Consider the following 25,888-nt stretch of genomic DNA (forward strand, 5'->3'; position numbering starts at 1 on the left):
TCGTCGAAGGCAACGCAGCGACACGCGGGCCGTGGGCAACGGGCCCCCAAGTAAAAACCAAAGGGTGGACACAGGACACTGCCGTTGGTTTTGATCATAAACCGTGTGGAGAAAGTCATTTTAGACGACGAAGGCACCCAGTCGCCCACCGGAATGGAATTGGGCAAAGGCACGTTGGTCATTGGACTCTTTTTCAGACAGCATGGCGCTGGAACCTTGTTCCGAGATGTTTTTGCTGTCCAATAAGAGTTTCCGAGCAGCACAACATCCTTATGCATCTATTTCACATGTCTTTTTTTTTATACTTTCCGGTTCTATCGCTACGAGCCATAAAAAATATTCAAAAAAACAAAAACAAATCCGCGACTTTCCCTCCTATGCTAGTTCCAGTATTGATAAGAATTCGAGCTCTTATTATCACAAGAAAGGATTGATGGTCGAGTCTCCGAGCATGAAGTCAGTGGATTAGAGTGAACTGACCTACTAATAATCCAAAGGATTGAGGCAGCTTACTTGTTCCTTTCTAGTAGGATTTGTTGTCTTTGGTACAATACTCTTAGAACGAATCACTCCATCTCAACAAAGAAAGAACTCAAAATAAATGAAAACAAGATTGCTTGTCCTATTACTCTTTTTGTCAGCCTCGTGGAGCTTTGGAAAGGAGAGAATTTGAATAAAGTAAGGCCTTGTTTAGATGCCACCAAAATTTTAAGTTTTTTCACTCTCTCTCCATCACATCAATTTTTAGCCGCTTGCATGGAGTATTAAATGTAGGTAAAAAAAATAACTAATTACACAGTTTAGTTGAAAATCACGAGATGAATCTTTTGAGCCTAGTTGGTACAATATTTATCAAATAAGACGAAAATGATACTATTCATTGGATTAAAATTTTTTCGCAATCTAAACGAGACCCAAGATAGGGATAAGGCACGACAGTCGCGCATTCGAAAAGCGCGTGGTCCTACCCTGCGCAGTGACTGAGCGGACTGCATGTGGGTGAGCCACGACCCTACCCTGCGCAGTGACTAAGCCTCACGCTCGCGACCAAATCAGCACATGTACCCTACACGGAAATCTAAAAAAGCAAAACGGTTTATTTAAAATGCTACGGCTTTTGAACGTTATATCCGTTTGCGCTGGTATGTCTTACGTGACGAGGTAAACGACCCCACTTACTTATATTTCAAAGAATTTTATTTTAGTAGCAATTTATGTGTAAAAATATCCTAGAGATTTATAAAATAAGTTGCTACCATATAATACTAAACTTGCTACTCAAAAATAAACTAAAGTTTTTACATGTTATGCACATCGATTGTTATCATGCGAATATAATAAATTTGTTATATAATATTTATATAAAGTACTAACCCCTAAAAGACAATAGCGGACCAAAACAAGACAAGATGTAACATAGAATGGCAATTTATTAAAATAAGCATTGCATAAGCTGTAATTAGGGGGCAAGTTATTTTACAGCACATTAAAAAAAGCCAGGAAGCATGACATGCTGCTAACTGGGTGTATTTATTAAAAATAAGGGTAGCGGCACAAAACAAGACAAACTGCAACCTGGGGATAAATTATTAGAACAAGCATGGCAAAAAGCTGTCAACTAGAGGGGCAAGTTATTATAAAGCCCACTGTCGATACAGAAAGTGACCAACACGTAAATATTTATAATTTTGCCGTACGTTGTGATCGGAGGTGGCCTAGCACTTAATGACACAGGGTTTATACTGGTTTAGGCAACGTGCCCTACGTCCAGTTTGAGTCGGCCGGTGACTTTATTCTTGAGCCTAGGTGCTCGAAGTCTGTAGTGGGGTTACAAACGAGAGGGAGAAAGATAGGATGTACGAGAGGTCCGATCGGACTCCAGTCAGAAGGGCCAAGAGCGACAGGAGCTCCGCTACGAGCTAAGTGTTCAAGCGTGTGCTTGAGGTTCGAACCTGTCGGTTCTACGGTTGTGGACTAGTGAACTTGGTCGATCTAATGAATCTAAGGGGACTGAGTTATGTTGGAGGGAGCACATCCCCTTTTATAGATAAAGGGAATGACTTTACAAGTGAGAGGGTGAGGGTACATATGCTACTAAACTTTGTTACCCATGCCGACGTGTACCAGATAATGGTAGGCGCCCACAACACTGTTGATGTCACTGTAGAATGTCAGATTCATGTGGGAGGTTGCGTTGCCTTCTTCAGGTATGGCAGATGTCGGTACCTACAAATACTGTTGATGCCTAGAGGCATGTGAGGAGTTTCATCACGTTCACTCGGTACGGTAAATCCCGACGCCTACAACACTGTCGATGCTCAGAGGCATGTGGGGGTGCCTTACCATATGGGAGTTAATGACGCCTACAATACTGTAGGGAAAAATGTCGGCGCCTACAATGCTGTTTGTGTCAGGGAAGCTGCAGAGTACGGTTTTTGTTTTTGTCAGCGGGTGCGCACGAGCACACCCGCGGGTGTAGCCCCCGAGCCCCCGGGCAGTTCGGGCAGAACTGGCTGGGGGGTGTTTGCCAGCAGACGTGTTGTGCGTGTTTTTCAGTCAAGACGGAGTTTGTCAACCAAGGCGTCGTTGTGCAGCCGAGACGGTTAGTTGTTGGGGATCGGATGAGACGGAGCTCGTGGATCCTAGCATCGGTGCGCGCTGTGGGATCGGGCGATGCAGTTAATTTGTTAGTTTTAGGGATCAGGAGAGGCGACAAGGCAGTGCTCGTGGATCCTGGCCTCGGTGCAGCCTGCGCAGCCGAGGCAGTTAGTTTGTTAGTTTAGGGATCAGGCGAGGCGACAAGGCGGTGCTCATGGATCCTGGCCTCAGTGTAGCCCGCGCAGCCAATGTAGTTAGTTTGTTAGTTTAGGGATTAGGCGAGGCGACAAGGCGGTGCTCGTAGATCTTGATGGGGCGAGTTCGAGATCGCAGACCTAGGCGTTTGGTGTGCAGTCAAAATGTAGCCGGATGGGGTGAGTTCGGGGTTGCAGACCCAGGTTATTTTGGAGCACGGTTGAAGCGTAGCCGGATGGGGCGAGTTCAGGGTCACAGAACCAGGCGTTTTGTGTCTTGAGCCCCTGAGCCCTATTGGGCCTTAGTAGGGTTAGTGTGAGTTTGTGTGCGTTACCCCGTCCTTGGTTCCTCACAACTGGAGGGGCTGAGTTTTGTCGCTTGTCCCGATCGCTCGGGCTCGAGTGACACGCTCGGTGAGTTCGCTAACAGGTATGATCGAGTGGAATCCGGGTCCATCGTTCGTGATAGGGTCGGCATAGCCCTCTTGTGACATTCCACTACTCCTCTACCTGCAACCTAGCAGATGCCTGGGTCGTTTCAGAGATCGACCCAGGTGGTCTAATGGCCTCCCCTTCGATGAAGATTCTATGGGCTTGGCAGAGGCTTAGGATCGAACAAGAAGGTTGAGATGACCCTGTCTGCTAGACTGGGTGAGGGCCGCACGGGGCTCATCTACGTTTTCTCCCCTGGCTCTATTGTTGCTCATGTCGAATGAGGCAACTGCCACTTTGTGACGCAACACGGAGCGTTGTGATGCATTTCGCTGTACGTGCGATGCTCTAGTTCTCGAGCCCCCGGGCGGTTCAGGGCCCAAATCATCCGGGGGGCATGGGCGTATGGAATGAAATGCGCGTATGGATGTATGAAATGATTTATAAAGAAATAGAGGGGGTCGGCAGTGTTACCTTGATGACTCGAGTGATAGGGTTTAGAGAGCTCTAGTCAGAAATGTCTGACCGGGACCCATGCTCGTCGTTCGTGATGGAGTTGGCATGGCCTATATGGGGTGTCCCTTTGCTCCTTACCTGTCTCTCGGTGTTTATCTTGAGCGATTCTGAATAGACCGTGACGCCTAAGAGGGGGGGGGGTGAATTAGGCAACTTAAAATTCTAACTTCAAAAACTGTGGCCTTTTTTTAACCCTAGCAAAACCTATGCAATAGATAAGCTATCTAGATATGCAACTATAGTTTTGCTAGTGTGTTGCTATATCTACCGCAAACGTAGTAAAGTAATCAATGTAAATGCGGAAGCTAAAGAGCAAGGTAGAGATATGCAAACTCCCGTCGATGACTCTGGTATTTTTACTGAGGTATTGAGAAGCGCGCAAGCTTCCCCTTAGTCCTCGTTGGAGCCCCTCGCAAGGAATCCCTCGCAAGGGCCAAGCTTCTGGTCGGGTGACTCTGTGGATAGCCTCGGGCCTTCCCCATGCGCAAGTGGGTCTCCGATGTGCCTCTCGGCAAGCCTCTCCCGGATGCTTCCCGCCGTCTTCACTATCAAGCTTTCGGCCGAAATGCCACGGGCCTTGTTCCCACCGGTACACGGTGGTGGCCACACCACAAACGCGGTTGGTGTGATCTTGCAAGACTTCAAGCCCCTTCGATGTACAACACTTATGCTCGCAAGCACGGGGTGGTAAGAGGTATGCAAACCTCACTAAACACTAGGCATAAACCTAGAGCAAGCGCATAAGCGGTGGTCTAATCAACCTAAGCACTTAGCAAAGCACTTATGCTAATCACCTAATAAAACACTAAGCACTATGCATGTGGAGATCACTGAAATGGTGTATCAACACCCTTGGTATGTTTCCTCAGTTCCACACCCCTCAAATGGCCGGTTGGGGGTTGTATTTATAAGCCCCACTGAGAAAGTAGCCGTTGGGGTCGAATTCCCGTAAAACTGCTACTAACCAGACGCTGAATCGTCCTGACCGGACGCGTCCGGTCGTCCTAACCGTTGAGCCGGCAATACCCTGATCAGACGCTGGCCAGCGTCCAGTCGCCTACCACCGGACGCGTCCGGTCGTAGATGTGCCGCTCTGGAACCTTATTGTAATCGATCGGACGCTACTGTCCTGCGTCCGGTCAGTTGCCGCCAGCGTCCGGTCAGGGATCCGGTCGCCTATCTACCGAGCCACTTGCCCAGCGTCCAGTCGCAGTGTCCGGTCCTACATCCAGTCACCATAGTGAGCTTATTTCTTTACGATCTTGCATACGGCTTGGTTCCAATCTTCGTGCTTGGACTTTGCTTGATATCTTGGGTCTTCTCTTGTGCTTCTAAGGTCTTTCTTAAAGTGTTGATCATCGGATCACCACGTCACCTTCGTCCAAGTCACATCTTGCACCCTTTTGAACTACAAAATAAACACTTGCAAATTCATTAGTCCCATTTGGTTGTGTTGGTCATCAAACACCAAAATCCAAAGTAAATGAGCCAAGGGTCCATTTTCCTTACAATCTCTCCCTTTTTGGTGATTGATGCCAACACAACCAAAGCAAGCAAATAATAAGAATTTGGAAGTTAAAAACTACCTACTTGCTAGGATGCAATGCAAAGGGCAAGGTTATATGATACTAATTGACAGATACCAATTAAAACTTTACTTAAAAGCTTGTCTTGCCCTTGTAAATGTCCCCATGTGATATTATGGATTAAAGCCTAGCTTTCTAAAAAATTCTCCCATTACTTAGACTCCCATAATTCACTTTCCTCCCTTTCTCGGACTATTACTACTTGTAACTAAATGCTTGTCTTTGGTCCTTCAAATTCTCCCTCTTTGGCATCAAACACCAAAAAGGAAGACATTAGTAGCTCAAGGGAGGGTCAAACTTCGTGATCCTTTGTGTAGAGAGTGAAATGAATCACAAATTTTGACTCTCATATTATATAGACTAAGCTCCCCCTAAATATATGCATACATATGATAGAAAGCAAAGCATATGCATAATTAGCAATTTATTGTACAAGAGAGTTTAATCTATATAATGCATGGAGAAAGCATGTAAATATGAAATGAAAACAACAAGATGATGCCAATAGAAGAGTGATGCTTAACTCCGGGGACTCCAATTTCCTTACAATAAGACTACTACACATGTGATAGGTTTGAAAAATTGATACCATTTGAACAAGTGATAGTCTCAAAGCATCCAAGTTGTAGAATTACTCCCCCTAAATATGTGCACACAAGTGTTGAATACTTGTACCATTTGTGCACATTGATTTAAGAATCAAAATACCACTTGAAAGATGATATTTGGGAGAGATTATCCACAATTTGGACTTTGGCACATATTTGATGAATAATTGTAAAGCAAGTTGTGCCGTGCTTCTAAACAATTTTAAACCATGTAGGTTTTCTCCAAGGGTTGATAATGAAACCGAGCAAGCCTATCATATGATATACCTATTGAATGCATGACAAAAAGATTAAGCATGTAAATGCAATCATAGGCAAGAAATATAACTAGATGCTTTAAGAGTATATCAATTGAAAAACAAAACCAATTGAAATGAATACTAATTTGAAAGTAATAACATCTAGTTACCTGACATGGGAAGAGGAATTTGGGTCCATAGTATTCACTAACCTACTTGGCAATGACTTTGTCCATCATGATGCACCCCATGAAATTCACTCAAATTTTGCCAAGTCTCCAAATTCCCCGATTTCCAACGGACTCCTCACTTCCCTTTCGGGATCCAAACCTTCTTGGTGCTCTTCATGTTTGAGATGATCTCCTTTGGCACCCAAAAGCGTTTGACCCCATTGTTGGCTTGCTTATTCACCTTGATGGCCACCACTTTGTCATTTTTCTTCTTCTTCAAGAGATAAGGTGTGGAGATCTTCTTGTCCACCATGTTGGTGTAGGTGTTGGAGAACTTGCTTGTTTGCTTTTTCTCCTTCTTCTTTGCTCCTCCCCCATTCTTCACCTTGCACTCATAGGACTTGTGACCTTCATTGTGGCATACGTAACAAACCACGGTTTGTCCTTCATCAAGCTTCTTCACTCCCTTGATGGTGTTATCTTGATGAAGTTGGGTTTGCTTCGCCTTGCCTTTCACTTGAGTCAAGTCCTTGGTGAGGCAAGCTACTTCTTGCTTGAGTTGCTCATTTTCCTTTGCAACCTCTTGTGTACATGTATCTACAACAACTTTCTCAACACAAACTTGGTTGCACAAAGGTGAGTCTAAACATAAATCATTGCAAGAAGTAGAGACATCCTTTTTAATGATAGAACTTTTCTTTTTAGATGCCTTGGTAGGGGTATTTTTGATGGCTTCAAGATTAGCAACTTTAATAGTTAGCTCATCACAATGTTTGCACATGATTTCCAATTTAGCAAGCAAACTTTGATAATCATTTTGTGAGCTAGCTAACTTTTCTTTTAATTTTTCATTTTTCTTTAAAAGTTGCTCATCATTGATTGTGCATGCATTTGTTGTTGCACTAGCCTCAAGTTGCTCAATTTTAGTAGATAGTTCAACATTGAGATTTGCAAAGTTTTCATATTGTTCAAGCAAATTTTTGTATGCTTCTTGTGAACTACCTAGCTCTTCTTTTAAATTTTTGAGCTTCTTTTGTTGACTAGTGCAAACTTTAGCATATTTAAGATTTTGTTGCACAATTGTATTATAAGAAGGCAAATCATCATCACTATTGCTCTCACTAGAGGATGAGCTTTCATTACCTCATGCCATAAGGCACACACGAGAAGAGCTTGATGATGAGTGCTTGCGCCCTTGCCTCTTGTGATAATCTTCTTTACTTGAAGAATCATCCCATGACCTTATTGTTGTGAGGGCTTTGTTCTTGCATGCCTTCTTCTTTGCCTTGGGTGTGGGCTTGTTTGGACAAACTTCCACAAAGTGCCCCAACTCGCCGCATCCATAGCATCCTCTCTTTCTTTGCTCGTTTCTTTGATTTGTGAAAATGAGGTCTTGAATTTGGATGGGCACACCCTTGACATTGAGCCTAACGATCATCTTCTCCACCTTTTTGATAAGTTTGATTGATTCTTCATCAAGGTCGGAGGTGGACGAGGAAGATTGATCATCATCACTTGATTCTTGTTCGTCATCATCATCATCCTCATCTTCTTCTTCTTCACTTGAGGAGCTTAAGCTTGAGCTTAACTCAACTTTCTTGCCCTTCATCTTTTTCTTTTCGCTACAAGCAAGAGCTTTGCCTTTGCTTGATGAAGATGCTTCTCCTTGACCCATCTTATGTGATATTTCAAATGCCACTAGCTTGCCAATGACAATGCCCGGGGTCATGGTGCTCAAGTTCTCCATGTTGTGAAGGATGGTGATGATGCTTGCATATTTCTTTTATGGTAGAACAGAGATGATCTTCCTCACGATGTCCGCATCATCTAGCTTTAATAATCCTATTGAATGGAGCTCATTGATAATTAGATTCAATCAAGAATACATATCATGAACAAGCTCATCATCATTCATAGCAAAGGAATCATAATGTTGCTTAGCTAGACAATGTTTTTGCTCACGGACATTACTTGTGCCGTCATGGAGCTCTTGGAGTTTTAACCAAATTTCATGTGCCGTATTTAAGGTGAACACTTGGTTAAACACATTCATGCTAAATGATTCAAACAAGCAATTCTTAGCTCTAGCATTAAAATGCATTTCTTTTTCGTCACTCTTTATGGGCTTTTTGGGATTCTTAATGGGTTTCATCCCGTCATGAGTGACTCTCCATACACCTAAATCAACCACCTTAAGGTGGCAAGCCATTCTAGCCTTATAGTAGAGGAAGTTAGTGCCATCAAATTGTGGTGGCCTAGCGGTATCCATCCCAACCACTCTACAATAGCGTCGGCTCAACGGCGGTTAAGCCAAAGGTCCAAATATGAGCCAACCGGCTCTGATACCAATTGAACGGACCGTGATGCCTAAGAGGGGGGGGGGGGGGTGAATTAGGCAACTTAAAATTCTAACTTCTAAAACTATGGCCTTTTTTTTTAACCCTAGCAAAACCTATGCAATAGATAAGCTATCTAGATGTGCAACTATAGTTTTGCTAGTGTGTTGCTATCTCTACCACAAACGTAGTAAAGTAATCAATGTAAATGTGGAAGCTAAAGAGCAAGGTAGAGATATGCAAACTCCCGTCGACAACTCCGGTATTTTTACTGAGGTATCGAGAAGCGCGCAAGCTTCCCCCTAGTCCTCATTGGAGCCCCTCGCAAGGAATCCCTCGCAAGGGCCAAGCTCTCGGTTGGGTGACTCCGTGGATAGCCTCGAGCCTTCCCCACGCGCAAGTGGGTCTCCGATGTGCCTCTCGGCAAGCCTCTCCCGGATGCTTCCCGCCGTCTTCACTATCAAGCTTTCGGCCAAAACGCCACGGGCCTTGTTCTCTCCGGTACACGGTGGCAGCCACACCACAAACGCGGTTAGTGTGATCTCGCAAGACTTCAAGCCCCTCCAATGTACAACACTTGTGCTCGCAAGCATGGGGTGGCAAGAGGTATGCAAACCTCACTAAATACTAGGCATAAACCTAGAGCAAGCGTATAAGCGGTGGTCTAATCAACCTAAGCACTTCGCAAAGCACTTATGCTAATCACCTAATAAAACACTAAGCACTATGCATGTGGAGATCACTGAAATGGTGTATCAACACCCTTGGTATGTTTCCTCAGTTCCACACCCCTCAAATGGCTGGTTGGGGGTTGTATTTATAAGCCCCACTGAGAAAGTAGCCGTTGGGGTCGAATTCCCACGAAACTGCTACTGACCGGATGCTGAATCGTCCTGACCGGACGCGTCCGGTCGTCTCGACCGTTTAGCTGGCAATACTCTGATCGAACACTGGCCAGCGTCCGATCGCCTACCACCGGACGTGTCCGGTCTCAGATGTGCCGCTCTGGAACCTTACTGTAATCGATCGAACGCTGCTGTCCTGCGTCCGGTCGGTTGCCGCCAGCATCCGATCAAGGATCCAGTCGCCTGTCTACCGAGCCACTTGCCCAGCATCCAGTCACAGCGTCCGGTTGCTTATCCAGTGTCCGGTCCTGCATCCAGTCACCACAGTGAGCTCATTTCTTCGTGATCTTGCGTATGGCTTGGTTCCAATCTTCGTGCTTGGACTTTGCTTGATATCTTGGGTCTTCTCTTGTGCTTCTAAGGTCTTTCTTAAAGTGTTGATCATCGGATCACCACGTCGCCTTCGTCCAAGTCACATCTTGCACCCTTTTGAACTACAAAATGAACACTTGCAAATTCATTAGTCCAATTTGGTTGTGTTGGTCATCAAACACCAAAATCCAAAGTAAATGGGCCAAGGGTCCATTTTCCTTACAGATTCGATCGACTCAGGGGGTCCGATGGTCTCTCCTGGTGGAGATCCCATTTTTAGGTTTTTCCAGGTCTGGCCTGGGGAAGCGGAGAGCCACTCGCGTGCGGTGGCGCTTTGGTTCTCGTGCCCAGCATGTGATAGTGGTTGGTCATGCGGTAGTGGTGGGCCATGCCTAGGCCACATCCCATCCGATCAGGAGCCATTCCATCGAGCAGGGCACGTCTCATCGGTCAGGGTGCGTCTCATCGGTCAGGGCGCGTCTCATCGGTCAGGGCACGTCTCATCTGCATTAAATGGGAAAGAGAGAGTGTTTTTTGCTCCGCCATTTCGCCTTCCCCGATTAGCGCACCCTTTCCTAACTGTTGTTCCCTTTTCCTTATGTAGGAGAAGGGAGAAGGTTTTCGCCCCATTCTTTTGCCTGTTCCTCATCTGCCGCCTCCTTCCCTTTTCCTCCTTGCCGAGAGCGTTCTTGAGAGCCATGGTGGTTACTAGGAAAGAAAAGGGAGAGAGCGAGGGAGAAGAGAAAAACTCACAAATCCTTTTGTGATCCCAGAGTGAAATGTCGGACTGGAGGTCGTCCGCCGTGAGGGAGTTAGTGTTGAAGGCCTTTGTCATGAAGGGGTTTCTACCACTGAAGGAGGTGGCACACTGGAGGGCTCCCAAGAGGGAGGAGTTCCCGCAACCTTAGCCCATCGAGGTGGTTTCCTTTCTTACCTTCCATGAGCGTGGGTTAGGATACCCCGCGCACTGGTTCCTACGCGGGCTCCTCAATGAGTGGGGTCTGGAGCTGTAGCACCTTAATCCGATGGGGGTGCTACACATCACCGGCTTCGTCACCATCTGCGAGGCTTTCCTCGAGATGGAGCCGCACGCGGACTTCTTCTGGCGACTATTCTCTGGGAGAGCTCTAACGGCATTGAATTCGTCCAAGGTTGCACCGGTGGGGGGTTTCGCCCTGTAGAGGAAACCGAGCATGGGAGGCTTGTATCCCACGTACAACCCCTACGACTCCAACTGGGGGTGGCATGGGGAGTGGTTTTACATCAGGAATCTGGTGGAGGCGCCGTTCCCGACGTTCACCGATGAGAGGCCATAGAAGCAGGAAAGTTGGTCGTGGGGTTGCGCCCGTAAGAAGAGGAAGAAGGTGGAGGTCATCAAGGAGGAGCTCCGGAAGCTTGTGTGGTGCGGTCTTGATAGGATGCGAGTGTTCCACACCCTCTACCGCCGCTGGGTCGCTCCGTTGGTGGAGAGGGCGCGGCCGATGTGGAAGTACATCGGCGCGTCGGACCTTGATCGTGTGTCGTCGGAGGAGCTGCCAGATGATGAGGTCTGAAGTCGCCTCGGACGGGTGCTGCAGCTGAAGCCTAGAGAGAAGGTTGAGGGGAAGCCCATACCTCTCAATGCCTTGGTGGTGTCCAGACTGGTATGCTCCTCTTTCTTTACTTAGTGCTCTTTTCCCCCTTTGTTTTCTTGCTTTTTTTATCTTGAATCGCCTATTGCGTAGGGGCTTGATGTTTATAGGTCCCGGCCGCACCTTTCGAAAGGGCCAGAGGGCATGGCCCGGTAGGCCACCCAGAAGGAGGCGGCAGACATCAGGAAGAAAAAGAGAGCTGAGGTGGCTCATCGGAAGTATAAGAAGGAGAAGGAGGTCGCCCAGCACGTGAAGGCTAGGGAGAGGAAGAGCGACATTGAGTCCAGGCTCAAGTCAGAGGATCCCACAGATGTGGATGATATGGTTTTCTCCGAGGAGGAGGAAAGTTAGGAGGTCATTGTGACCTTGGTGGAGCGTCACGACCCTACAGCGATGTCCGCTGGTGATGAGCAGGGGGCCGCACGGTGCATGGTGGTTCCCACGCTGAGGAAGCGTGCGGCGAGCACGGACGCCATCGACGAACGGGAGGCAAAGCAGATGCGGTCACCGCGCCCTCTGGCGACGTCGCTGGTCCCATCACCAGGACCAGTGCCAACGCGTGACTCATAGCCAGGGGGAAGCCTCACCTGCCATGGACGCAGTCGAGCAAGCCAGAGGATGCCCCACCCGCTGCTCCGGTCGGGGAGTCCCGAGCCGAGGGTCACGGCGACCCGTAGGCCAGGCAGGAGCCGGTTGGGATGACTCCGCCCTAGGCTAAAGTGAGGGGGCACGAGTTGCAGCCTAGGAGCGGTCCTTGCCCTACATGCCCATCGATGTCGGGTCTCACCTTTAGAGTTGTGCCGCTCACCTCCTGGTACATTTTTCTTTGTTTGTTTTCGATCTTTCGCTGTTGAGCCTTTTTTGGAGTGTGACTTACCCGCACTTTTTGTCAGTGTCCGGGAGATGTCAGGGTTGAGCATCGCCCCAACTCCCATGTGGGAGACTTGGAGGCCCACCCTATAGCATGTCGTGGCGAGTGATGGGGGGAACAGGGTGGCGATGGTGAACCCTTCCCTTTTGGGGGTGGTGCCTCCTGGGTTGGCTGCTGGTATGGTGGCAGCAACGATGTCAGTGTTGGGGGCGATCCTGATGCTGATAGCGGGGGTTGCATTGGAAGTAACCCTCATGGCCCCTCCTCCACCGGCTACGGTGGAAGAGGAGAGGGAGACCGAGCTCCCTGCCTCGCCGGGTGGAGGCCTGCATGGCTCACCCTCATGGTCAGAGCTAAAGGCGCCGAGGGAAAACGCGGCCAGGACAGAGTCAAAATGCCCGGCGATGGTCCACACAACCGAGGTGGTGGACATTCCGTCCGATGATGAGGCGAATGACATGGTGGAGCTGCCGGTGTCGTCGCAGGAGCTGGCGGTGGTCCAGTCGGAGGCTGGCCCCTCTAGCGGGCTATGGGAGGGTGACCTGGAGTGGCCCTACCCTGAGGACCTGGTGAAGGTGCGATTCGTCCTTCGGGATTCCCAGGAGTGTTAGCTCTGGGACATCCTTGGGGAGCAAGGACACGCCACAGTGTCCAAACTCATTGACCTATCCACGAAGCTCAGAGACGCCCAGGAGCGGGTTAAGTCCGCTCAGTAGTTAGTCGAGGTTGACTTGCAGCTTGCCGCGCATGTGAGTTTCGTGTACTTGTCCTTGACCTCTGAATCTTTTGTTTGTTGCCTTAGCATGCTTGTTTTTCATAGAGTCTGAAGGGGATGTCATCTCGCAAGTCCCGCTTCCTCCAAATGGAGCACGCTCAAATGGCTGAGCTTGAGCGTTAGCTAGAGTCCACTCACCGCGAGTCCCTAGACTGGGCAGTCGAGGCGACCACGGCGCGGGCGGAGAGGCAGCGTGTAGTAGAGTGGGCGACCGCTGCCGAGCAGGGGCTTAAGGCGGTGAAGGCCTGCCGGGTGAAGACTGAGGTAGAGTTGTGGACATCCCTGGCAGACACTAAGGTGGTGCTCCTAAAGTCCTTAGAGACCCTTGAGTTGGAGCGGAGCGCCTTGGCGTCGGAGCAGAACGCCCTAGAGTTGGCGTGGAAAGCCCTGGAGTTGGAGCGGAAGGCCCTGGAGTCAGAGCGGAAGGCCTGGTTGGAAGCAGACTAGGAAGTGCTCGCGCTTCGGGGCTGGGTGATGGGAACAGAGGAGGCGAGAGCCCGGCTGCGCCAGCAGGTGGCCCGACAGGCAGAGGATCTCTCCACCCTTGAGAATTTCCGCGTCGGTACATACCTTTTCTATTTTTTGTTCTGTTGGTTTCTTCCTTCAGCCTGTTTCTGAGCTTGTTGCTCTTCTTTCAGAGCTGGGCGGAAAGGTAAGGTTGCTGGAGTAGGACCTAGAGACGGTCAAGGTGACTTTCAGCCAGAATGTAGAGGAGCTAGCCAAGTCCCATGAAGAGCGACGTGTGCTCGAGGGAGAACTTGACCAGATCTGCAATGTTGCCCAGCTAGTCGTCTCGGAGATCTTTGGGTCAGTGCCAAGCACTAGCGCGCTCGCCGTCCAGCTGGCGGAGGTCCCAGATGTGGTTTGGGACCTCATCACAACTGGGCTTTTCTATGGAGCGTCGGGGGTGTTGACTTCGGTGGCGACGCACCATCCGAACCTAGACTTCACCACTATCTGCAGTGGGTACACTGATGGCTTAAGCGCGGAGGACATCCAATCGATCGGGGAGAGCTTGCTGCCGCACGCAAGGTCAGTGGCAGAGCAAGTCTCTGCTCAGTGGGTAATGGACGTCCACCATGAAGACATGGCCATAAGCATGCCTTGGGAGGACATTGCCTAGCCTACGGATGGCACGGAGCCTAGGTCGGAGGTAGACATCACCCCGGCTTCGACTGAGCCGAATGTGGTCCCACCTGGGAGTGAGTAGCCTATGCCTTCGCTGGCCGTACCAACAGCAGATGCCATCGAACCGGCCCAATAGCTTGTAAAGTATGAGTAGTTTAGTAAACGTAAAAAGTGTAAGTTTGTGGGGGAGCCCCCATGTAAACATTCCTATGTACTTAATGACTATAGTCAGTTTCATTTTCTGTGGTGATGGAGTCGCTCCATTTGGGGAAGCTTGTTCCTTAGTTTTCCCTTAGCGTAATTTTGTTTTTTATTCTTTCTTTCTCGTACCTGCCCATTTGTCCTACAGGCTGCAACCTTGGGAGCCTAGGGCATGGCCCACGAGGCTCAGCTGCTCGTAACCGTAGGAAAAGACAGGGTGCGATTGGTCGGAATGTTTTAAAGCAAAACTACGTATGGCAAATTAAAGGAACGAACTACCCTTTTGATCGGGTAGGAAGGAATTTCACCGTATGATAGTAAACAAAACAGAGAGGTAGTAGTGTATCCTTGTGGAGCCCCCCGAGCGACCCGAGCCGAAAGAGTGTTTGGGTCGGGGTGCTCTTATAGGAGCAAACGCTAAGTAAAGAATGGTAAGACTGAAATTTAGGAGGAGAAAAGCGACATAGCTATTCCACGCGTTTGGTGAGAATGTCGTCATTATTGTCCTTCAGTTGGTAGGCGCCTGGTCGGATCACTTCAACCTTCAGTTGTCTAGATCCTTGCCCACTATGTCTCCTTTCTCGGTCTCTGCTTCTTCGCCGTTTTCTTCCTTTGGCCCGCCGGCCTGCCGCAGAAGGCGCTTGAGGAGTTGGCAGTCCTTGTAGAGGTGTTTGACAGGGGCAGTCGTGGTTGGTGCACGGGCTCTCCATGAGCTTGTGGAAGTGGCCTGGAGGGTCCTGCTGGGGCTACATGCCCGCGTGGTCAGTTGTGGTGCCTAGCGTAGAGTTGGCTGGTCGATGGCAATCCTTTCTATTCTTTTTCCCCCTCTGCGTGGAGGGGCCCTCGTCCTGATCCTGGCGCTTGGCCTTGCCTTTGCCCTAGCCTCCATTGGAGCATGGTGGGAGCGGTGCTTGCTGGAGGTGTTGGACAAAGGTCCATGGTTCCGGGCCATCAGGGCTAGGACTCCGGTTGCTGGCGCGTGCGTCTCAGTTCGGTCCGAGCCACGTGTATACAGGCGGTCAGTGCGGAGCGGTCGTCAAGTCAAGATGAGGTGCCAATGCGGCCTCCTGTGCCGCGCTCAGCAATTGTAGCGGTGATTGGGTGGAGCGACCCATCTGCTATGCCCTCATTCCCCTGGTGGGGAGCGAGGCCGTCAGTCAGCATCGTGATACGGAGCTCTCTGCTTGTTGAACGGTGGCGGTCTCCACTAGTGCCCAGAGGTTCTGGTGGATCGCCTGTTCATGAGGGTCATTCGGCTCGGACAGGCTGCACAGAAGTATTGCCGCGGCGGCGATGTTCTAATTGTCCCGAGCGAACTGTGGGGGATCGTTCCCCCTGTCCATGGTGTTGTGCTGGACCCGACGAGTGTGACCCCTGGCGCCGCTCGCCGGTCTACACGCACGGGACGTAGCGTTTTGTGCCGAGCGCACTGGCGCAGTCAGTGGCTGATGCAGCCACTATTGTCATAGTTCCTCCCTGTGCTCATGTGTGAGCTCAGGGGTCTCCGCATGAGGGCCCAGAGGGACGTGAGTCTACAAGGACTCCATTACCCTCGGTAGCTGTCCCGGAGCGTCCGCCATAGCGCACTCCTAGGACAGACAGTGGCTAGGTACCATGTCACCGATGCTGGAGCCATCACTCCTGACATCGTCATCCATGAGGTCGAGGAAATAGGTGGGAGCATAGCTCGCCATCCCCATGAATTCAGACATGAGAGGGGGCAGCGCTGGCATCCTTTGGAGCCCCCGAGCATATGCGTCCGTGGGAGACACAAGACCATAGGGGAACCGGCCGCATGGCGGCCACGATGGGGACAACGGCATCCCTCTGGGTAATTGGTGGAAGATAGAAAATAGCAAGTAAATAACAGCATGTACATTACTCACAAAGGGGTTTGAGCAGAGAGTTTGCTTGGAATGAACGCAGATGTCGCGTCATCGAAGTCGTGCGTCCCAGAGTCGATGGAGGGCGCCCCACCGACGGGTGCTAGAATGAGTGCCTCCTCACGGAGGTGTAGTACGCCGAGTTGGTCAGCAACGAAGTCTAGTCTTCCGAGGAGGAAGGCCTGGGATGGCTCCAAGATAGGTGGAACCCGCGTCCCAATAGGTGGGAGCATGGGGAAACTCCGGTGAGCCAAAGCGAATTGCATCGCCAGAGCCCACCATAGCGAAGGTGGTGGAAAAGTGGCCCATCCGATGACCAAAAAGTGCTGAACGTACAACATCTTCCCCACGGATGGCGCCTACTATCGGTGTAGAAAGTGACCAACACGTAAATATTTATAGTTTTGTTGTACGTTGTGATCGGAGGTGGCCTAGCACTCAATGACACAGGGTTTATACTGGTTTAGGCAATGTGTCCTACGTCCAGTTTGAGTCGGTCGGTGACTTTATTCCTAAGCCTAGGTTGATGACGACATCACTCCTTCGGATGTACCCGCTGATCCTCCAACCGTTATGCAAGGTCCAATGACCCGGGCTCGAATGCGTCAACTCAATTTAGAGGTGAGCTCGTTCTTAAGCGATCCTTTTTATACTTTTGAGAATAGACTACTACCTAATGATGTTATCTTGCTTAGGAACATTGGAGAGGGTCATAAAGTACTTAGAGGATATGGTGGAGGCGAAGATGACCAGCAAGGACGTCCAATAGGAACCGGAGGCCCGGTCCAACATGATTTCGAGTCTGCCTCGGCCTCTAGGACTAGTCTGCCTTAAACTGGTCACCCAGGATGCATCCGGACTCCGTTTTCGATGATCCACATATGGATGGAAAGATAATTTGATAAGGAAGCCAATCCAAGTGGTCTCATGTCAAAAGATCTTCGAAATCAATAGGAATTATCAAAACAAGTCAGCGTCCAGAATCTGCCAGGGTGCTACGACACCGTTTTTTGGTCCGTTGGACCGTGTATCGTGTTTGGGCCTATTAGGGGGCGCGTCCAGGGTAGGTGATGACCCTAAGACCTTTATAATCATATGCCGCCACCATCATTAGGTTTTCGGTTTTGCTTAGATTATTCTGTCAAGAACAGTTTCGCCACTCATCGGTTTGTGAGACCACAACTTTGAGAGATTAATCATTCATCTGCAATTTTGTTGTGTTCTTTCTTGTTCTTGCTTGTGTTCTTCGTTGCGCAGGCATGGATTAGCCTTCTTGGTGAGGTCAACCTGGTCTGAGACTCGGTTGATAACCAGAGGAGCTGTGGTGCTAAGATTGCAGGGTTCGATCTTTCGATCTGAAGCCGGATCGGTGTGTCATTCTCCGCCACAACGATTGTTACCACCACCTGACGGATGATCGGGATCCCCGTTCCCATTAAGTGGTAATCAAAACTAAGGTATACCGTCAGGTTCACATTTATTCCCTAGTTTGAGTGTTTCGCATTCGTCCCATAGTCCAGTGCCATACTCATTTTTCCTATCCTAGAACCTTCCGCGCCATAGCCTTTGCATATTTTAGTTTCATAGTCCGTCGTGTTGAGTTTGTGTCCTAGTCAAGGTCTTGTTGCTGGTTATGTCGTGTTAGAGTCTAGTTCGTGTGTTTTCCCCCATCGTTTCCATCAAATCTTTGCTGTTGTGACCAATTTTGTGCACATTGTTCCCACTTTGTCCTCTAATTCGGAGCCAATTCTTAAAACTGGTCTAGTTTTTACATACGAACTCCGATTTTGACGTTCCATATATCAAATTGATTAGAAAAAAAATTCGGATCCATCCATCCCCCGACTTGTCGGGGTTCAAAAATTTTAAATTGGTCAAAAAGTGGTCACAAGATCCTCTTTTTGTGGTCACAAGGTTTTTGTCGATTTTGAGCAAGTTTTCTAAAAATTCCACAGGTCACGTCTTACACTTGTTTGAGCTCATATTTTCTGTGGTTACTTTTTTTGTGCTCCTAAGTAAAGGAAAAATATAAAAAAAATAAAATAAAAAAATCGAAATTTCCCAAAAAAACAACGACAGCCCAAAAAATAGAAAAAAGAGGGGCAAAAGAGGAACAATATCTAGAGGAGCATATAGAGAAGACCAAAGTGAGCTATGTAGGGTGTGTTGTCTGGTTCCTTGTTTGTGTTACCGTTTCCATCCATCATACTTATTTTTTACACACCTGTCACCTTGCTATCCACCATACTTTTATCACACACCTGGTACTTGGAACATTTTAGACCAATAATGAGAACAAGTACTTTGGACTATAATTCAGCATTACTTTCTGTTACTGACTTGTATGCCAGATATACATATTACTCTTTGTGTGCCTTCCAAGCTCCACAAACTCTTTAGATCAGTACAGAAAAAGGGCCTTGCAATCTCGGTACCACTGCCTCACAGGTATCACGAACCAGCCGCCGGTTGTACCACCCACTGCTTGTGTTGGTAAGAATTTTGTAAGAGCTTGGTAAGACGCTTCCACTTGCTATGAAAAGTGACACCACTGCAACCACGTAGTCATTTGTTAGGGATAACTTTCACCGTTTGTTCTTATTTTTTGTGTTTACAATGGCAGGAGGTGATCAGACTATAGATAACAATCCTAAGGGTTTCAACGAGTGTGTCAGCCAAGAGCAACTACAAGCTGTTGTAGAGGATGCCTAAAAAAGGATGAATGAGGCCATCAGAAAGGCCGTCACCGACGCACTCATTGAACTCAACATTGGCAACAACATGGAGAGATTGGACAAACGAATTTCCACGCTAAACGATAAGGTTACTGAGTTGGAAACATTGGTGGCGGTCAACAACAATGACGTCTCTGGTAGCAACACCAATGGTCTCTTGCCAGAAGACACGGTGCATGATGCCGCTGAAAACATAGATCGAGCAGCCTTCCGACAAGCAAGATTACGATGACGTCTTTGCTGCAACATGACAGGTATGGGTGGTGTCCACCACCATCAAGGTAATAATCACTGTGTACCCGATGATCCTTATGCTAAGATTAAGTTCACAATACCATCTTTTTCGGGTCATTATGATGCTGAGGGATATCTTGACTGGGAGATGACAGTAGAACAAAAGTTTAGCGCCCACCTTGTGCCTGAGCATCATAGAGTTCAACAAGCTACTAGTGAGTTTAAGGATTTTGCCATTATTTGGTGGAATGGGCTAGCTGCACAGGATGCTTTACCTGGTACATGGGAAGAACTTAAGGTAGCTATGCATGATCGCTTTGTTCCTCCTTCTTATCATAGAGATTTACATAAGAAATTGATGCATTTAGAACAAGGAGATAAATCTATACATGATTACTATGGTGAGCTCCAAAAGGGATTGATGCGCTGTAGTGTTGTAGAGGGAAACGAAGATGCCATTTGTCGTTTTTATTCGAGTTTGAGGCGTGAGATTCAGGATATTGTTGATTATAAAGAATTTAACACTATCAACCAGTTGTTTTAGTTTGCTATGCTTGCAGAAAAGGAATTGCAGGGGCATGAACAGCAGAGCAAGAGCAAGGTCAGCACCACCACATACACGCCACGCTCGGCACCATCTTTGGGGCTGACCAAGCCAACCACTTTTTAGGTGCCTCCACCAGTGAGCAAGCGACCAACAGCCTCTAGAGTTTCTGCTACACCTAAGGCACCTCCCACACGACCTTCAGATTTAGGTAAAAATTCTTTATAGGTGCCTACCAAGAGTTCCACATCCGTTGCATCGACGGGGCACATTTTGGACATTCAGTGCCACCGTTTTCATGGCATTAGCCATGTGCAGAAGGACTGCCCAAGTCAGCGGGCATATATTGCTACAGAAGATGGTTACATCAGCACCTCTGACATTGAGCATGAAGAAGACCAAGATGCAGATGAGGAGGACGGCGAAGTCCTTGGTGACGAGGCCACGATGGCCTATAGGAGCATTATTGTACAGTGGGTGCTTAGCTCACAAGTCCAGCAACCTAAGAAGCTACAACGCCATAACTTGTTCCAGATTTTCTTCGTCATCAGCGACCGTCGCGCACGTGTCATTATTGATGGAGGTAGCTGCAACAATTTGGTGAGTTCTAATTTGGTCAAGAAGCTTGGCTTGACCACACGCCCACACCCACGTCCATACCATATTCAGTGGCTGAATGATTTAGGTAAAGCAAAGGTAACACAAACTTATAGAGTATCATTTTCTATTGGTTCTTATGCTGATTCTGTTGATTGTGATGTGGTACCTATGCAAGCTTGTTCACTCTTATTGGGTCATCCTTGGGAACATGATAATGATGCTACACACCATGGTAAAAGTAATATATACACTTTTGTGCATAAAGGAAAGAAAATTACTTTGGTAACTTTGACCCCTGCTCAAATTGTACAAGCTGATAGAGAACACGCTGCTAGTTTGAATGATGTCCAATCTGAAAATCAGCAAGTTGCTAATTCTATTTTTTCCACCTAAAAAGAATAAGTCTACATTTATTTCTAAGGCTGAGGGGATTAAATTGAAGGGTGGTGTTATGCTTGTAACAAAATGTGACTTTGCTAAAATTTCTGATGATGATATTTGCTATGCTTTGGTATGCAAACAAGCTATGTTTTCGCTTGATGATATTGTTAGCTCGGTGCCTCCTGCTGTCACTAACCTTTTGCAGGAGTATGAGGACATTTTTCTAGCTGAGATACCCCGGGGCTGCCACCTATGAGAGGAATAGAGCATCAAATTGATTTGATTCCGGGAGCAACCTTTCCCAACCGTGCTGCCTATCGAACCAATCCCGAGGAGACTAAGGAAATTCAACGACAAGTCTAAGACCTTTTGGACCGCGGGTATGTACGTGAAAGCCTTAGTCCTTGTGCCATTCCTGTACTTTTGGTTCCTAAGAAAGATGGAACTTGGCGTATGTGTGTTGATTGTAGAGCCATCAATAATATTACTATTCGGTATCGTCATCCTAGTCCTAGGCTAGACGACATGCTTGATGAGTTGTGTGATTCTATAATTTTCACTAAGATTGACTTGCGAAGTGGCTACCACCAGATTAGAATGAAACTTGGAGATGAATGGAAAACTGCGTTTAAAACCAAATTCAGGTTGTATGAATGGTTAGTTATGCCTTTTGGTTTGACAAATGCACCTAGCACTTTCATGCGCTTAATGAATGAGGTTTTAAGAGCTTTTGTTGGTTATTTTGTGGTAGTTTACTTTGATGATATATTGATTTACAGCAAGTCTTTTGATGAAAATATGGATTACTTACGTGATGTTTTTAATGCTTTACGTGATGCACGTTTATTTGGTAACCTTGAGAAGTGCATCTTTTGCATGGATCGAGTTTCTTTTGTTGGCTATGTTGTAACTCCACAGGGAATTGAGGTGGACGAGATGAAAATTAAAGCCATAAAGAGCTGACCGGTTCCCCAAACCATCACACAGGTGAGGAGTTTCCTTGGTCTTACAGGATTCTATCGCCGCTTCGTCAAAGATTTTAGCACCATTGCTGCCCCATTGCATGAGTTGACAAAGAAAAGAGTGGTGTTCCATTGGGGAAAGGCGCATGAGGAGTCCTTTGACACTTTGAAGGACAAGCTTACACACGCACCATTGCTGCAACTTCTAAACTTTGGTAAGATTTTTGAGCTAGATGTGATGCTAGTGGAGTTGGCATTGGAGGTGTTTTGATGCAAGATGGTAAACCCATTGCTTACTTTAGTGAAAAATTGCATGGCCATGTTCTTAATTATTCCACGTATGATAAGGAATTGTATGCACTTGTTCGTTCTTTAGAGACGTGGCATCATTATTTGTGGCCTAAAGAATTTGTTATTCATTCTGATTATGAATCGCTTAAGTATGTTCGCTCTCAAAATAATTTGAATCATAGGCATGCTAAATGGGTTGAATTTATTGAATCTTTTCCTTATATTATCAAACATAAGAAAGGAAAGGATAATGTGATTGCTGATGCTTTGTCTAGAAGATATACATTGCTGTCCCAACTTGATTGTCGGATTTTTGGTCTTCAATCAATTAAAGAACAATATGCGCTTGATCCTAATTTTAAGGATGTGTTGCTTAATTGTAGAGAGGGACGTACATGGAATAAGTTTATGATCAATGATGGGTTTTCATTTAGAGCTAACCGCCTATGCATTCCAGTTAGTTCCGTTCGTCTTTTGTTGTTGCAGGAGGCACATGGAGGCGGATTGATGGGACATTTTGGTGCCAAGAAGACGGAGGAGGTGCTGTCCACACACTTCTTTTGGCCAAGGATGAGGCGAGATGTAGAGCGGTACGTGGCTCGATGTGCCACATGTCAAAAAGCTAAGTCGCGGTTGAACCCACATGGTTTGTATATGCCTATTCCTGTTCCTTCTACTCCTTGGGCTGATATATCTATGAATTTTGTGTTGGGTTTGCCAAGGACTAAGAGGGGAAGGGATAACATTTTTGTGGTGGTTGATCATTTTTCTAAGATGGCATATTTTATTCCTTGTCATAAGAGCGACGATGCTGTTCATATTGCTGACCTTTTTTTTTCAAGAAATCGTTCGCTTGCATGGTATGCCTTCTACTATTATTTCAGATCGCGACGCAACATTCTTGAGTCATTTTTGGCGCACGTTGTGGAATAAATTGGGGACCAAGCTGCTGTTTTCTACAACATGTCATCGCCAAACTGATGGGTAAACTGAGGTTGTGAATCGAACATTGTCCACCATATTGGGAGCAATTTTGAAGCGCAATTTGAAGATGTGGGAAGAGTGTTTGCCGCATATGGAGTTTGCATATAACAGGGCGAAACATTCCACCACCAAGGTAAGTCCTTTTCAGTTAGTGTATAGTTTTAACCCCCGTGCTCCTATTGATCTTTTGCCTTTGCCTACCACTGAGAGAATACATAGTGATGCTAGAGAGCGTGCTGATTTTATTCGTAAGTTGCACGAAACAACTAAAGCAAATATTGAAAGAATGAATGAAAAGTATAGAATTGCTGGTAGTAAAGGTAGAAAAGAGATTAAACTTGAACCGGGTGATTTGTTTTGGTTACATTTGAGAAAAGATAGATTTCCTAAGCTGTGTAAGTCTAAATTAATACCAAGAGCAGCTTGTCCTTATAAGATAATTGAGAAAATAAATGATAATGCCTACAAACTTGAGTTGCCACCTGAGTTCGGGGTTAGTTCCACCTTTAACATTGCAGATTTGAAACCTTATTTGGGAGAAGAAGATGAACTTGAGTTGAGGATGACTCCATTTCAAGAGGGGGAGAATGATGAGGACATCACTCCTTCGGATGTACCTGCTGATCCTCCAACCGTCCTACAAGGTCCAATGACCCAGGCTCGAATGCGTCAACTCAATTTAGAGGTGAGCTCGTTCTTAAGCGATCCTTTTTATACTTTTGAGAATAGACTACTACCTAATGATGTTATCTTGCTTAGGAACATTGGAGAGGGTCATAAAGTACTTAGAGGATGTGGTGGAGGCGAAGATGACTAGCAAGGACGTCCAACAGGAACCGGAGGCCCGGTCCAACATGATTTTGAGTCTGCCTCGGCCTTCAGGACCAGTCTGCCTTAAACTGGTCACCCAGGATGCATCCGGACTCCGTTTTTGACGATCCACATATAGATGGAAAGCTAATTTGATAAGGAAGCCAATCCAAGTGGTCTCATGTCAAAAGATCTTCGAAATCAACAGGAATTATCAAAACAAGTCAGCGTCCAGAATCTGCCAGGGTGCTACGACACCGTCTTTTGGTCCGTTGGACCGTGTATCGTGTTTGGGCCCATTAGGGGGCGCGTCCAGGGTAGGCGATGACCCTAAGACCTTTATAATCATATGCCGCTGCCGTCATTAGGTTTTGGGTTTTGCTTAGATTATTCTGTCAAGAATAGTTTCGTCGTTCATCGGTTTGTGAGACCCCAACTTTGAGAGATTAATCATTCATCTGCAATTTGGTTGTGTTCTTTCTTGTTCTTGCTTGTGTTCTTCGTTGCGCAGGCAGGGATTAGCCTTCTTGGCGAGGTCAACCTGGTCCGAGACTCAGTTGATAACTAGAGGAGCTATGGTGTTAAGATTGCAGGGTTCGATCTTTCGATCTGAAGCTGGATCAGTGTGTCATTCTCCGCCACAACGATAGTTACCACCACCTGACGGATGATCGGGATCCCCGTTCCCATTACAGATGCATGTGGGAGGTTGCGTTGCCTTCTTCAAGTATGGTAGATGTCGGTACCTGCAAATACTGTTGATGCCTAGAGGCATGTGAGGAGTTTCACCACGTTCACTTGGTACGGTAAATCCCGGCACCTACAACACTGTCGATGCTCAGAAGCATGTGGGGGTGCCATACCGTATGGGAGTTAATGGCGCCCACAATACTGTAGGGGGAAATATTGGCGCCTACAATACTATTTGTGCCAGGGAAGCTGCAGAGTACGGTTTCTGCAGGTGTACAGGTATGGTCCCGATATCGTGGTTTGACTTGCGCGCCCTGCCTTGCTTTCTCCGTTCGTTCCCTGGTCCTTTCCGAGCGGGCGTCCCCGGTCGGTTGGTTCCAGTCGGCTCTGATTGTGCCAGTTGGAGAAGAATAGCGAGCAGGTGCTTGGCGTATCCCTCGGTCGGAGAGCGTGGGGTCGGAGTGGGAAGCGGTGCTTTTGGCCAGGCCTTCCGGTCGGAGAGGCCGTCTGGAGGCGGGCTGGAGACCAAAGTGCGCGCTCTGGTCGAAGAGGTGGGCTGAAGTCAGTGAACGGGCGCTGTTCCTCCTTGGTCTAGCCTTCCGGTCGGAGATTGGATCACTCCTCCGGCCTGTCGCTCAGGTATTTGGGCCGGCCCATGCGTTGCGTGCTGACTGCTTGGGCCGAGCTTTTGCGGGGAAATTGGTCCATTAGGGACCTCGGGTTTATGAACCCGACACCCATTATATGAGCCGAGAAACATGACTAGCTGACAATTGGAGGGACATTTATTAAAAAGATAAGAGTAGCGACCCAAAATAAGACAATCTGCACTTTGAGGAGCAAATTATTAGAAGAAGCATTGCATAAGGTGCTAACTTAGTGGATATGTTATTATACAACTAATACGTAGGATTTAGGAATGCATTCAAATCTAAAAGAGTGACTGAAAACTGAAACTAAAAACATTAAAAAACTTGACTGAAAAATGAAAAGAAAAAACATTAAAAAATCATTTAACTAAAACTAAAAGAAACAATGAAAAAAACTGAAATAACGAAACTAAAGTATACACAATGAAAAATAGAAAAATTGAAATTATCGGAAAATGACAAATAGAAAATGAAAACTAAAGGAAAAAGAAAACTAAAAACTCACATAAAACAAAAACTAAATAAAATTTAAAAGAATAAAAAACAAAGGCCGCATGCACCACATGTGACGCAGGCCGAGCAAAGCAGGCTCCGAAGGGCCCCATGGCACACAGGCCAGGCC

The 25,888-nt window shown here is 47.3% G+C and overlaps 1 pseudogene; it reads left to right on the forward strand.

The window, feature by feature from the left end:
* The first annotated feature begins 12,526 nt into the window (after positions 1-12,526).
* LOC136458852 (uncharacterized) overlaps positions 12,527-25,888 on the forward strand; it is a 61,552-nt pseudogene continuing 48,190 nt past the window's right edge.

The sequence above is a fragment of the Miscanthus floridulus genome, chromosome 1 (genome assembly GCF_019320115.1).
Source record: "Miscanthus floridulus cultivar M001 chromosome 1, ASM1932011v1, whole genome shotgun sequence".
NCBI classification, from domain to species: domain Eukaryota; kingdom Viridiplantae; phylum Streptophyta; class Magnoliopsida; order Poales; family Poaceae; genus Miscanthus; species Miscanthus floridulus.